We start from the raw sequence: 10,000 nt of genomic DNA, 5'->3' as shown, positions 1-10,000 counted from the left end.
GGTAGACGTGCTCTCCCTGGCGAGGGGGGGACTTAGTGCACTGAGCCGTGCGGCGGCAGGTAGACGTGCTCTCCTTCCCGAGGAGGTAGACGTGCTCTCCCTGGCGAGGGGGGGACTTAGTGCACTGAGCCGTGCGGCGGCAGGTAGACGTGCTCTCCTTCCCGAGGAGGTAGACGTGCTCTCCTTCCCAGGAGGTAGACGTGCTCTCCTTCCCAGGAGGTAGACGTGCTCTCCTTCCCGAGGAGGTAGACGTGCTCTCCTTCCCAGGAGGTAGACGTGCTCTCCTTCCCGAGGAGGTAGACGTGCTCTCCTTCCCGAGGAGGTAGACGTGCTCTCCCTCGGTGAGTAGACGTGCTCTCCCTGAGCTGGCAGGTAGACGTGCTCTCCATGGCGAGGGGGGACTTAGTGCACTGAGCCGTGCGGCAGGAGGTAGACGTGCTCCCCGCGGCCGGGCGGGCACTTAGCGCGCGGAGGCTGGAACCGCGGGGTAGACGTGGTCCCCGGGACGAGGGCCGCCTGGTATCGCCCGCCCGGCCCCCAACCCCCCCCCCCCCCCGCGGCGGCGTAAATGAAGAGAGGCAGTCGGCATGAAACCTTCTTTTATTAAGTGTTGTTTTCATCGAGCGTCTTTCATTAAAGGTTGTGTTCTGAAGCAGTCTTTTCTTCAACAGCGCTGTTCTCCGGGGAGAAGGTCTGCCGGCATCTCTAGAAATCTCCCCCCGCTCCTGACCGCCTCCCCCCCCCGCCCCCGCTGCCGGTTTGCGCGGAGCCCCCCCTTCCCGCCGTTGCCTCTTGCCGCTACCCCCGCCCCCCCCCCGCTGCCGGTTTGCGCGGAGCCCCCCCTTCCCGCCGTTGCCTCTTGCCGCTACCCCCCGCCCCCCCCCCCGCTGCCGGTTTGCGCGGAGCCCCCCCCTTCCCGCCGTTGCCTCTTGCCGCTACCCCCGCCCCCCCCCCGCTGCCGGTTTGCGCGGAGCCCCCCCCTTCCCGCCGTTGCCTCTTGCCGTTACCCCCCGCCCCCCCCCCGCTGCCGGTTTGCGCGGAGCCCCCCCGCCTGCCGTTGCCTCTTGCCGCGGCCACCACCGCCCCCCCCCCACACCCCCCGGCCCCCGTTACCGGTTTGCGCGGAGCCCCCCCTCCCGACGTTGCCTCTTGCCGCTGCTGCCACCCCCAGCTCCCCACACCCCCCGGCTCCCGTTAGCGGTTTGCGCGGAGCCCCCCCTTCCCGCCGTTGCCTCTTGCCGCTACCCCCCGCCCCCCCCCCCCCCCGCTGCCGGTTTGCGCGGAGCCCCCCCTTCCCGCCGTTGCCTCTTGCCGCTACCCCCCGCCCCCCCCCCGCTGCCGGTTTGCGCGGAGCCCCCCCTTCCCGCCGTTGCCTCTTGCCGCTACCCCCGCCCCCACCCGCTGCCGGTTTGCGCGGAGCCCCCCCTTCCCGCCGTTGCCTCTTGCCGCTACCCCCCGCCCCCCCCCCGCTGCCGGTTTGCGCGGAGCCCCCCCTTCCCGCCGTTGCCTCTTGCCGCTACCCCCGCCCCCCCCCCCGCTGCCGGTTTGCGCGGAGCCCCCCCTTCCCGCCGTTGCCTCTTGCCGTTACCCCCCGCCCCCCCCCGCTGCCGGTTTGCGCGGAGCCCCCCCGCCTGCCGTTGCCTCTTGCCGCGGCCACCACCGCCCCCCCCACACCCCCCGGCCCCCGTTACCGGTTTGCGCGGAGCCCCCCCCTCCCGACGTTGCCTCTTGCCGCTGCTGCCACCCCCAGCTCCCCACACCCCCCCGGCTCCCGTTAGCGGTTTGCGCGGAGCCCCCCCTTCCCGCCGTTGCCTCTTGCCGCTACCCCCCGCCCCCCCCCCCCCGCTGCCGGTTTGCGCGGAGCCCCCCCGCCTGCCGTTGCCTCTTGCCGCGGCCACCACCGCCCCCCCCCACACCCCCCGGCCCCCGTTACCGGTTTGCGCGGAGCCCCCCCTCCCGACGTTGCCTCTTGCCGCTGCTGCCACCCCCAGCTCCCCACACCCCCCGGCTCCCGTTACCGCTTTGCACGGAGCCCCCCCGCCCGCCGTTATCTCTTGCCGCTGCCGCGACCCATCTCCCCCCGCCCCGCCGCCGCTAACTGCCCCCCGAAGCCGCTAGCAGCTGGGCACCCCCCGCCAAAGCCGCCGCGGCTTCCCCTTCCCACATTGTCCCCTGGAGGGGGGATCGCGACGCGGGCTGCCGCTTCCCTCCCGGGCTGCCCGGCTGCTCTCTAACCCCTGCGACCGAGGCGGCGCTGTTAGGGCGGCCGTGCCGGTGCCCCTTGCCGCAGCTAGCCTCTCGCCGCTGCCCCTCCCGTCCGTCGTCCCCCGTCCCCAAAAAACTTGCTGCTCTCCACGCTGGAGCCTGCACGGGGGAGGTTGCGCTCCGCTCCTCCGGCCCTAAAGCCGCCCTCGCCCGCCCCCCGGCTTGCCGCTTGGCTGGGCTGCCCGCCCGCCCGCTAATCCCCCCAACGCCCCCACCCCAAAAACACCCCAGCCCTACCGCATGCCGCTCCCCCTCTCCCCGCTCTCGCTGACCGCTGCCACCCCCCCCCACCCCTCCCCCCCGAAACAAACCCCCCAGCCCTACCGCATGCCGCTCCCCCTCTCTCCCTAGCCTGCCCCCCCCGCCGTCGCTTGCTGCTGCCGCCGCCGCCGCCGCCGCCGCCGCCGCCGCCGCCGCCGCCGGGACCCGCCTCGGTCTGGTGGCGCGCGCGCTCGGAGATCCCCGGCTACCCGTCCGTCCGTCCCTCCCTCCCTCCCGCCCCGCCCCGGGGGAGGGCCCGGGGCAGCGCGGGCAGGCGGGGAGCAAAAAAAGGCGCGGGCGCCAAAAAACGTCGGGGTCCCGGGGTGGCGGAGGGGGGCGGTGGCGGGGGCGGCGGCGGGTACACGGCGCCGGGTCCAGGGCGCCGGGTCCAGCCCGTCCCGGGGCGGGGACAGGTGGTGTCGTCCGTCCCCGCCCCCATAACCTGCTCTGAAGCATCCGCTTCCCGCCGCGGTTCGCCCTCCACCCCCCCGCCGCACACGCAGCTGCCGCTTCCCGCCGCCTCTGCCCCCCGCCCCGGGATCAACCACCCGCCGGGTCCAGCCGGTCCCGGTCCCGGGAACCTGCTCCCGGGGCCAGCCGGAGCCACGCCCCCTCCTCTGACGCTTCCAGCTGCCGCCTCCCCTCCCACCCCCCAAACTCACACTGGCCCTCGCCGGCCCGCCCACCCGCCTACCTGCTTGCCCGCCGCCGCTGGGTGGCGTGCCGGACACTCTCGCACACAGGTACACAGACAGGGACACAGGGACACAGGCACTCAGGCACACAGGGACACAGGGACACAGGGACACAAGGACACAGGGACACAGGCACTCAGGCACTCAGGCACTCAGGGACACAGGGACACAGGGACACAGGCACTCAGGGACACAGGGACACAGGGACACAGGGACACAGGCACTCAGGCACACAGGGACACAGGTGGCGGGCCGGAGGCCTCTCTCCACTGTGTGGCAGGGGTCCAAGAGCCACCCCAGCCCAACCCAGAGGGTCTTTTGCACCTCTCTAGAGGCCACCCAGAGACCCCAGGCCGCAGCAGAAGCCTCCCCCGCATGCTCTGCAGGCTTCCGACCCACCCCAGGCCGCAGCAGAAGCCTCTCCCGCACGCTCTGCAGGCTTCCGACCCACCCCAGGCCGCAGCAGAAGCCTCTCCCGCACGCTCTGCAGGCTTCTCAGCCACCCCAGGCCGCACCAGAAGCCTCTCCCGCACGCTCTGCAGGCTTCTCAGCCACCCCAGGCCGCACCAGAAGCCTCCCCCGCACGCTCTGCAGGCTTCTCAGCCACCCCAGGCCGCACCAGAAGCCTCTCCCGCACGCTCTTCAGGCTTCTCAGCCACCCCAGGCCGCACCAGAAGCCTCCCCCGCACGCTCTGCAGGCTTCTCAGCCACCCCAGGCCGCACCAGAAGCCTCCCCCGCACGCTCTGCAGGCTTCCCACCCACCCCAGGCCGCAGCAGAAGCCTCTCCCCGCACGCCCTGCAGGCTTCTCAGCCACCCCAGGCCGCAGCAGAAGCCTCTCCCGCACGCTCTGCAGGCTTCTCAGCCACACCAGGCCGCAGCAGAAGCCTCTCCCGCACGCTCTGCAGGCTTCTCAGCCACCCCAGGCTGCAGCAGAAGCCTCTCCCGCACGCTCTGCAGGCTTCTCAGCCACCCCAGGCCGCACCAGAAGCCTCTCCCGCACGCTCTGCAGGCTTCTCAGCCACCCCAGGCCCCAACAGAAGCCTCTCCCGCACGCTCTGCAGGCTTCTCAGCCACCCCAGGCCGCAGCAGAAGCCTCTCCCGCACGCTCTGCAGGCTTCTCAGCCACCCCAGGCCGCAGCAGAAGCCTCTCCCCGCACGCTCTGCAGGCTTCTCAGCCACCCCAGGCCCCAACAGAAGCCTCTCCCGCACGCTCTGCAGGCTTCCGACCCACCCCAGGCCGCAGCAGAAGCCTCTCCCGCACGCTCTGCAGGCTTCTCAGCCACCCCAGGCCCCAACAGAAGCCTCTCCCGCACGCTCTGCAGGCTTCCGACCCACCCCAGGCCGCAGCAGAAGCCTCTCCCGCACGCTCTGCAGGCTTCCGACCCACCCCAGGCCGCACCAGAAGCCTCCCCCGCACGCTCTGCAGGCTTCCGTCCCACCCCAGGCCGCACCAGAAGCCTCCCCCGCACGCTCTGCAGGCTTCTCAGCCACCCCAGGCCGCACCAGAAGCCTCCCCCCGCACGCTCTGCAGGCTTCTCAGCCACCCCAGGCCGCAGCAGAAGCCTCCCCCCGCACGCTCTGCAGGCTTCTCAGCCACCCCAGGCCGCACCAGAAGCCTCCCCCCGCACGCTCTGCAGGCTTCTCAGCCACCCCAGGCCGCACCAGAAGCCTCCCCCGCACGCTCTGCAGGCTTCTCAGCCACCCCAGGCCGCAGCAGAAGCCTCCCCCCGCACGCTCTGCAGGCTTCTCAGCCACCCCAGGCCGCACCAGAAGCCTCTCCCCGCACGCTCTGCAGGCTTCCGACCCACCCCAGGCCGCACCAGAAGCCTCCCCCGCACGCTCTGCAGGCTTCTCCGCCACCACAGGCCGCACCAGAGGATCTTTTGCACCTCTCTGGACGCCACCCAGAGACTCCAGGCCGCACCAGAGGCCCCCCCCCCCAACCATTTACAGGCTGCAGTGCCAGCCTAGGCCCCGCTGGCAGCCTCCCTTGTCTGCTGTGGAAGGCCTCCCATCCACTCCAGACCTGCCTGGAGGCCTCCCTCGACTGCTCCCGGGGCCCTCGAAGCCACCCTAGGCCTTTCTGGAGGACCTGCTCGACCGCTCGGGCGGCTTCTGACGCACCCTCGGCCATCCGGCGCCCAGCAGCTCCCAGGGCCAGGCACCGGCCTCCCCCTCCGGCCGCCCCTGGGGCCGGGGGTGGCTCGGACTCGGCGCCCCCAACGTGTCGTCCCGTCCCCCCCCCGCCCCGCACCGCCGAACATTCGCTGCAGCCGAGGGCTTGCCGCTCGACGCCTACCCCACCCGCCCAGCCCCCCGCTGCGGCCCGGCGCTGCCCCGGGCCGCTGCGCCCCGCCTCTCATCGCTCCCCCCCCACCCGGCAACCGGCCGCCGGGCACGGCAAGTCCCAGGGCAGGGAACAGGTGCTGCCGGGACCCCCGTGCTGGCTGCCGGCTTCCCGGGGCTGCCCCGGGCACGGACAGGTCGCCCCCCCCGCCCCGGCGAATGTTCACCGAACCGGCTGCCGGCTGCCTTCGAGCACCCCCCCGCCCCCCGCCACTATCGTCCCCCCCCGCCCCCCCTCCGCCTCCGCTGCCGCTTCTCCCCGCACCGCCTCCACTGCCTCCCCCCGCCGCCGGCGAACGAGTCGCCGGATCCGTAGGGTGCCGGGAGCCCGAACGGCGAGCGGCTCCGGCTGCTGCCGGGGCCGCGGGGCTTCGAGCCGGTCCGGCCGCGGCCGGGATCCCGGGCCGGACGATGGCTTCCCGGGCCGGTCCCGGTCGCCTCCCGGGTGACGTTCACCGAAGCGGCTGCCGGCTGTCTTCGAGCCCCCCCCCCCCCCTCCGCCTCCGCTGCCGCTTCTCCCCGCACCCCCTCCACTGCCTCCCCCCGCGCGCGGCGACCGCGTCGCGGTCCCGGCTGTCCGGGGATGCCGGCTTCCGGCACGGGGGTCCCGGCCGCGGCCGACCGCGGGGATTCGAGCCGGTCCGGCCGCGGCCGGGACCCCGTGCCGGAAGCCGGCATCCCCGGACAGCCCCGGGACGGCCCCGGTCGCCGGCCGGGTGACGTTCACCGAAGCGGCTGCCGGCTGTCTTCGAGCCCCCCCCCCCCTCCGCCTCCGCTGCCGCTTCTGCCCGCACCCCCTCCACTGCCTCCCCCCGCCGCCGGCGAACGAGTCGCCGGATCCGTAGGGTGCCGGGAGCCCGAACGGCGAGCGGCTCCGGCTGCTGCCGGGACCGCGGGGCTTCGAGCCGCTCCGGCCGCGGCCGGGACCCCGTGCCGGAAGCCGGCATCCCGGGACGGCCCCGGGACGGCCCCGGTCGCCGGCCGGGTGACGTTCAGCGAAGCGGCTGCCGCCAGTCTTTGGGCCTCCCCCGTGCCGGGGCCGCGGGGATTCGAGCCGGTCCGGCCGCGGCCGGGATCCCGGGCCGGACGATGGCTTCCCGGGCCGGTCCCGGTCGCCTCCCGGGTGACGTTCACCGAAGCGGCTGCCGGCTGTCTTCGAGCCCCCCCCCCCCCTCCGCCTCCGCTGCCGCTTCTGCCCGCACCCCCTCCACTGCCTCCCCCCCGCCGCCGGCGAACGAGTCGCCGGATCCGTAGGGTGCCGGGAGCCCGAACGGCGAGCGGCTCCGGCTGCTGCCGGGACCCGCGGGGATTCGAGCCGCTCCGGCCGCGGCCGGGACCCCGTGCCGGAAGCCGGCATCCCGGGACGGCCCCGGGACGGCCCCGGTCGCCGGCCGGGTGACGTTCAGCGAAGCGGCTGCCGCCAGTCTTTGGGCCTCCCCCGTGCCGGGGCCGCGGGGCTTCGAGCCGGTCCGGCCGCGGCCGGGATCCGGGGCCGGACGATGGCTTCCCGGGCCGGTCCCGGTCGCCTCCCGGGTGACGTTCACCGAAGCGGCTGACGGCTGTCTTCGAGCCCCCCCCCCCCCTCCGCCTCCGCGGCCGCTTCTCCCCGCACCCCCTCCACTGCCTCCCCCCGCCGCCGGCGAACGAGTCGGCGGATCCATACCGTCCCGAGAGCCCGAGGCGGCGGCACCCAGTGCGGGTCCGGCCGAGGCCGGGACCCCGTGCCTGTCGCAGGCTTCCCGGGACGGCCCCGGAACGGCCGCGGTCGCCGGCCGGGTGACGTTCTCCGAAGCGGCTGCCCGCTGTCTTCGAGCCCCCCCCCCCCCTCCGCCTCCGCTGCCGCTTCTGCCCGCACCTCCTTCACTGCCTTCCCCCGCCGCCGGCGAACGAGTCGCCGGATCCGTAGGGTGCCGGGAGCCCGAACGGCGAGCGGCTCCGGCTGCTGCCGGGACCGCGGGGATTCGAGCCGCTCCGGCCGCGGCCGGGACCCCGTGCCGGATGCCGGCATCCCGGGACGGCCCCGGGACGGCCCCGGTCGCCGGCCGGGTGACGTTCAGCGAAGCGGCTGCCGCCAGTCTTTGGGCCTCCCCCGTGCCGGGGCCGCGGGGCTTCGAGTCGGTCCGGCCGCGGCTGGGACCCCGTGCCTGTCGCAGGCTTCCCGGGACGGCCCCGGAACGGCCGCGGTCGCCGGCCGGGTGACGTTCACCGAGGCGACTGCCGGCTGTCTTCGAGCCCCCCCCCCCCCTGCCGGAGCCGCGGGGATACGAGCCGGTCCGGCCGCGGCCGGGACCCCGTGCCGGAAGCCGGCATCCCGGGACGGCCCCGGGACGGCCCCGATCGCCTCCTGGGTGACGTTCACCGAAGCGGCTGCCGGCTGTCTTCGAGCCCCCCCCCCCTCCGCCTCCGCTGCCGCTTCTCCCCGCACCCCCTCCACTGCCTCCCCCCGCCGCCCGCGAACGAGTCGCCGGATCTGTAGGGGGCCGGGAGCCCGAGGCGGCGAGCGGCTCCGGCTGCTGCCGGGACCGCGAGGCTTCGAGCCGGTCCGGCCGCGGCCGGGATCTCGTGCCGAACGTCGTCTTCCCGGGACGGTCCCGGGAGGGCCCCAGTCTCCTCCCGGGTGACGTTCACCGAAGCGGCTGCCGGCTGTCTTCGAGCCCCCACCCCTGCCGTGGTCGCGGGGATTCGCCCCGGTCCGGCAGCTGACGGTTCCCTGTGTCGGACGCCGGCTTCCCGGGACTGCCCCGGGACAGCCCCGGTCGCCTCCCGGGTGACGTTCACCGAAGCTGCTGCCGCCTGTCTTTGTCCCCCCCCCCCCGTGCTCTCCCTCAGGCGGGAGGTAGACGTGCTCTCCCTCGGCGAGTAGACGTGCTCTCCCTCGGCGAGTAGACGTGCTCTCCCTCGGCGAGTAGACGTGCTCTCCCTGGGCGAGTAGACGTGCTCTCCCTCGGCGAGTAGACGTGCTCTCCCTCGGCGAGTAGACGTGCTCTCCCTGGGCGAGTAGACGTGCTCTCCCTCGGCGAGTAGACGTGCTCTCCCTCGGCGAGTAGACGTGCTCTCCCTGGGCGAGTAGACGTGCTCTCCCTGGGCGAGTAGACGTGCTCTCCCTGGGCGAGTAGACGTGCTCTCCCTGGGCGAGTAGACGTGCTCTCCCTGGGCGAGTAGACGTGCTCTCCCTGGGCGAGTAGACGTGCTCTCCCTGGGCGAGTAGACGTGCTCTCCCTGGGCGAGTAGACGTGCTCTCCCTGGGCGAGTAGACGTGCTCTCCCTCGGCGAGTAGACGTGCTCTCCCTCGGCGAGTAGACGTGCTCTCCCTCGGCGAGTAGACGTGCTCTCCGCGGAGATCGCGCTTGTCGCCAAGGGGTCGCTGTTGCGCTCTGCCTCCGCCTACGTCATCGTACAAGCCGGCGTGATTTCTGCGACCTGCCGCTGGGCGGAGGTCGGCTGGTTGTGCGCTCGCGGAGCTGACGGCCCTCCAGTTCCGTATATGAGGGAACGAGTGACGCCGAGCACTCCCAGGGCAGCGCTGCCGAGCGGCCTGCTCCAAGCCACCCGCCAGGCGGCTGGGCAGGGGTCCGTCTGGCTTCTCGGTGGCTTTCGCCCGGGTCAGAGAGGGGACCCGCGGGGCCGAACAAAGGCGCGGCGGTTTGGAGCGGCCGCTGGCGCACCCTCAGCGGTGTTGGATGGGTTTTGCTCGTCCGTGAGCCGGAGCCCAGCCCGGGCTCGGCAACGAAAGCGGGGAAAAGAAAAAAAGTTGACGAGTGGCTGGCGCCGGCCACTGCCGAAGTGTGGAACCCCCGAAGCGAAGTTTGCCCGGTGGGGCACGGGGGCAGAGAAAGCCGGGGAGACGTGGTGCCGGCGTCGGTCCCACCAAGAATGGAAAGCAAGCCCGTCCAGGCACGGCGAGAGAGAGCCCGGTAAGGGGCAGAGTTCGTTCCCAGCACTGGACCCTCTTCACGGGGGTTCCCCCCCATGGCCAAAGCCGCAGCCCGCGGGGGCACGGCATCTAAGGGAAAAGCCAGCGGCGGTGACTGGCCACTCGTATGCTATGGAGCCCGGCATGGGGGGAGGAGGGCAAGCCGGTGCCCCAGCACGGCTTCCTCCTGGCTCCAGAGGGGCGTCCCGTGATGGAGATGTAACTCGGTGCAGCTTGAGGGAAAATGCAAGCCCACATTTCGGGGAGGCAGAGGTGCCCTGTGAGCCGGTGCGGCCCGGTGCAGCTTGCCCCCCCCCCCCCCCCCATCTCTGGAGGGCGCCCCGTTTGCTCCTCCGGCGTGTTGCCCGCACGCCGAGCCCCGTGCCTGCTGGCTGCTCCCGAGGGCGGTGGCGGGTGCGCGTGGCTGTGTCTGTCCCAGAAGAGCGAGGCCGTGGGGCCTCCGCTGGCTTCCTTTCCTTCTGTCCTTGTTGATCGATGAGGCCTTTCGGGTCGCGTCG

The sequence above is a fragment of the Melanerpes formicivorus genome, unplaced genomic scaffold (genome assembly GCF_026170545.1).
Source record: "Melanerpes formicivorus ecotype bairdi unplaced genomic scaffold, bMelFor1.0.p_v2 SCAF_2259, whole genome shotgun sequence".
NCBI lineage: Eukaryota > Metazoa > Chordata > Aves > Piciformes > Picidae > Melanerpes > Melanerpes formicivorus.
The sequence above is the reverse complement of the archived record's forward strand: the minus strand, read 5'-3'. Positions refer to the sequence as shown.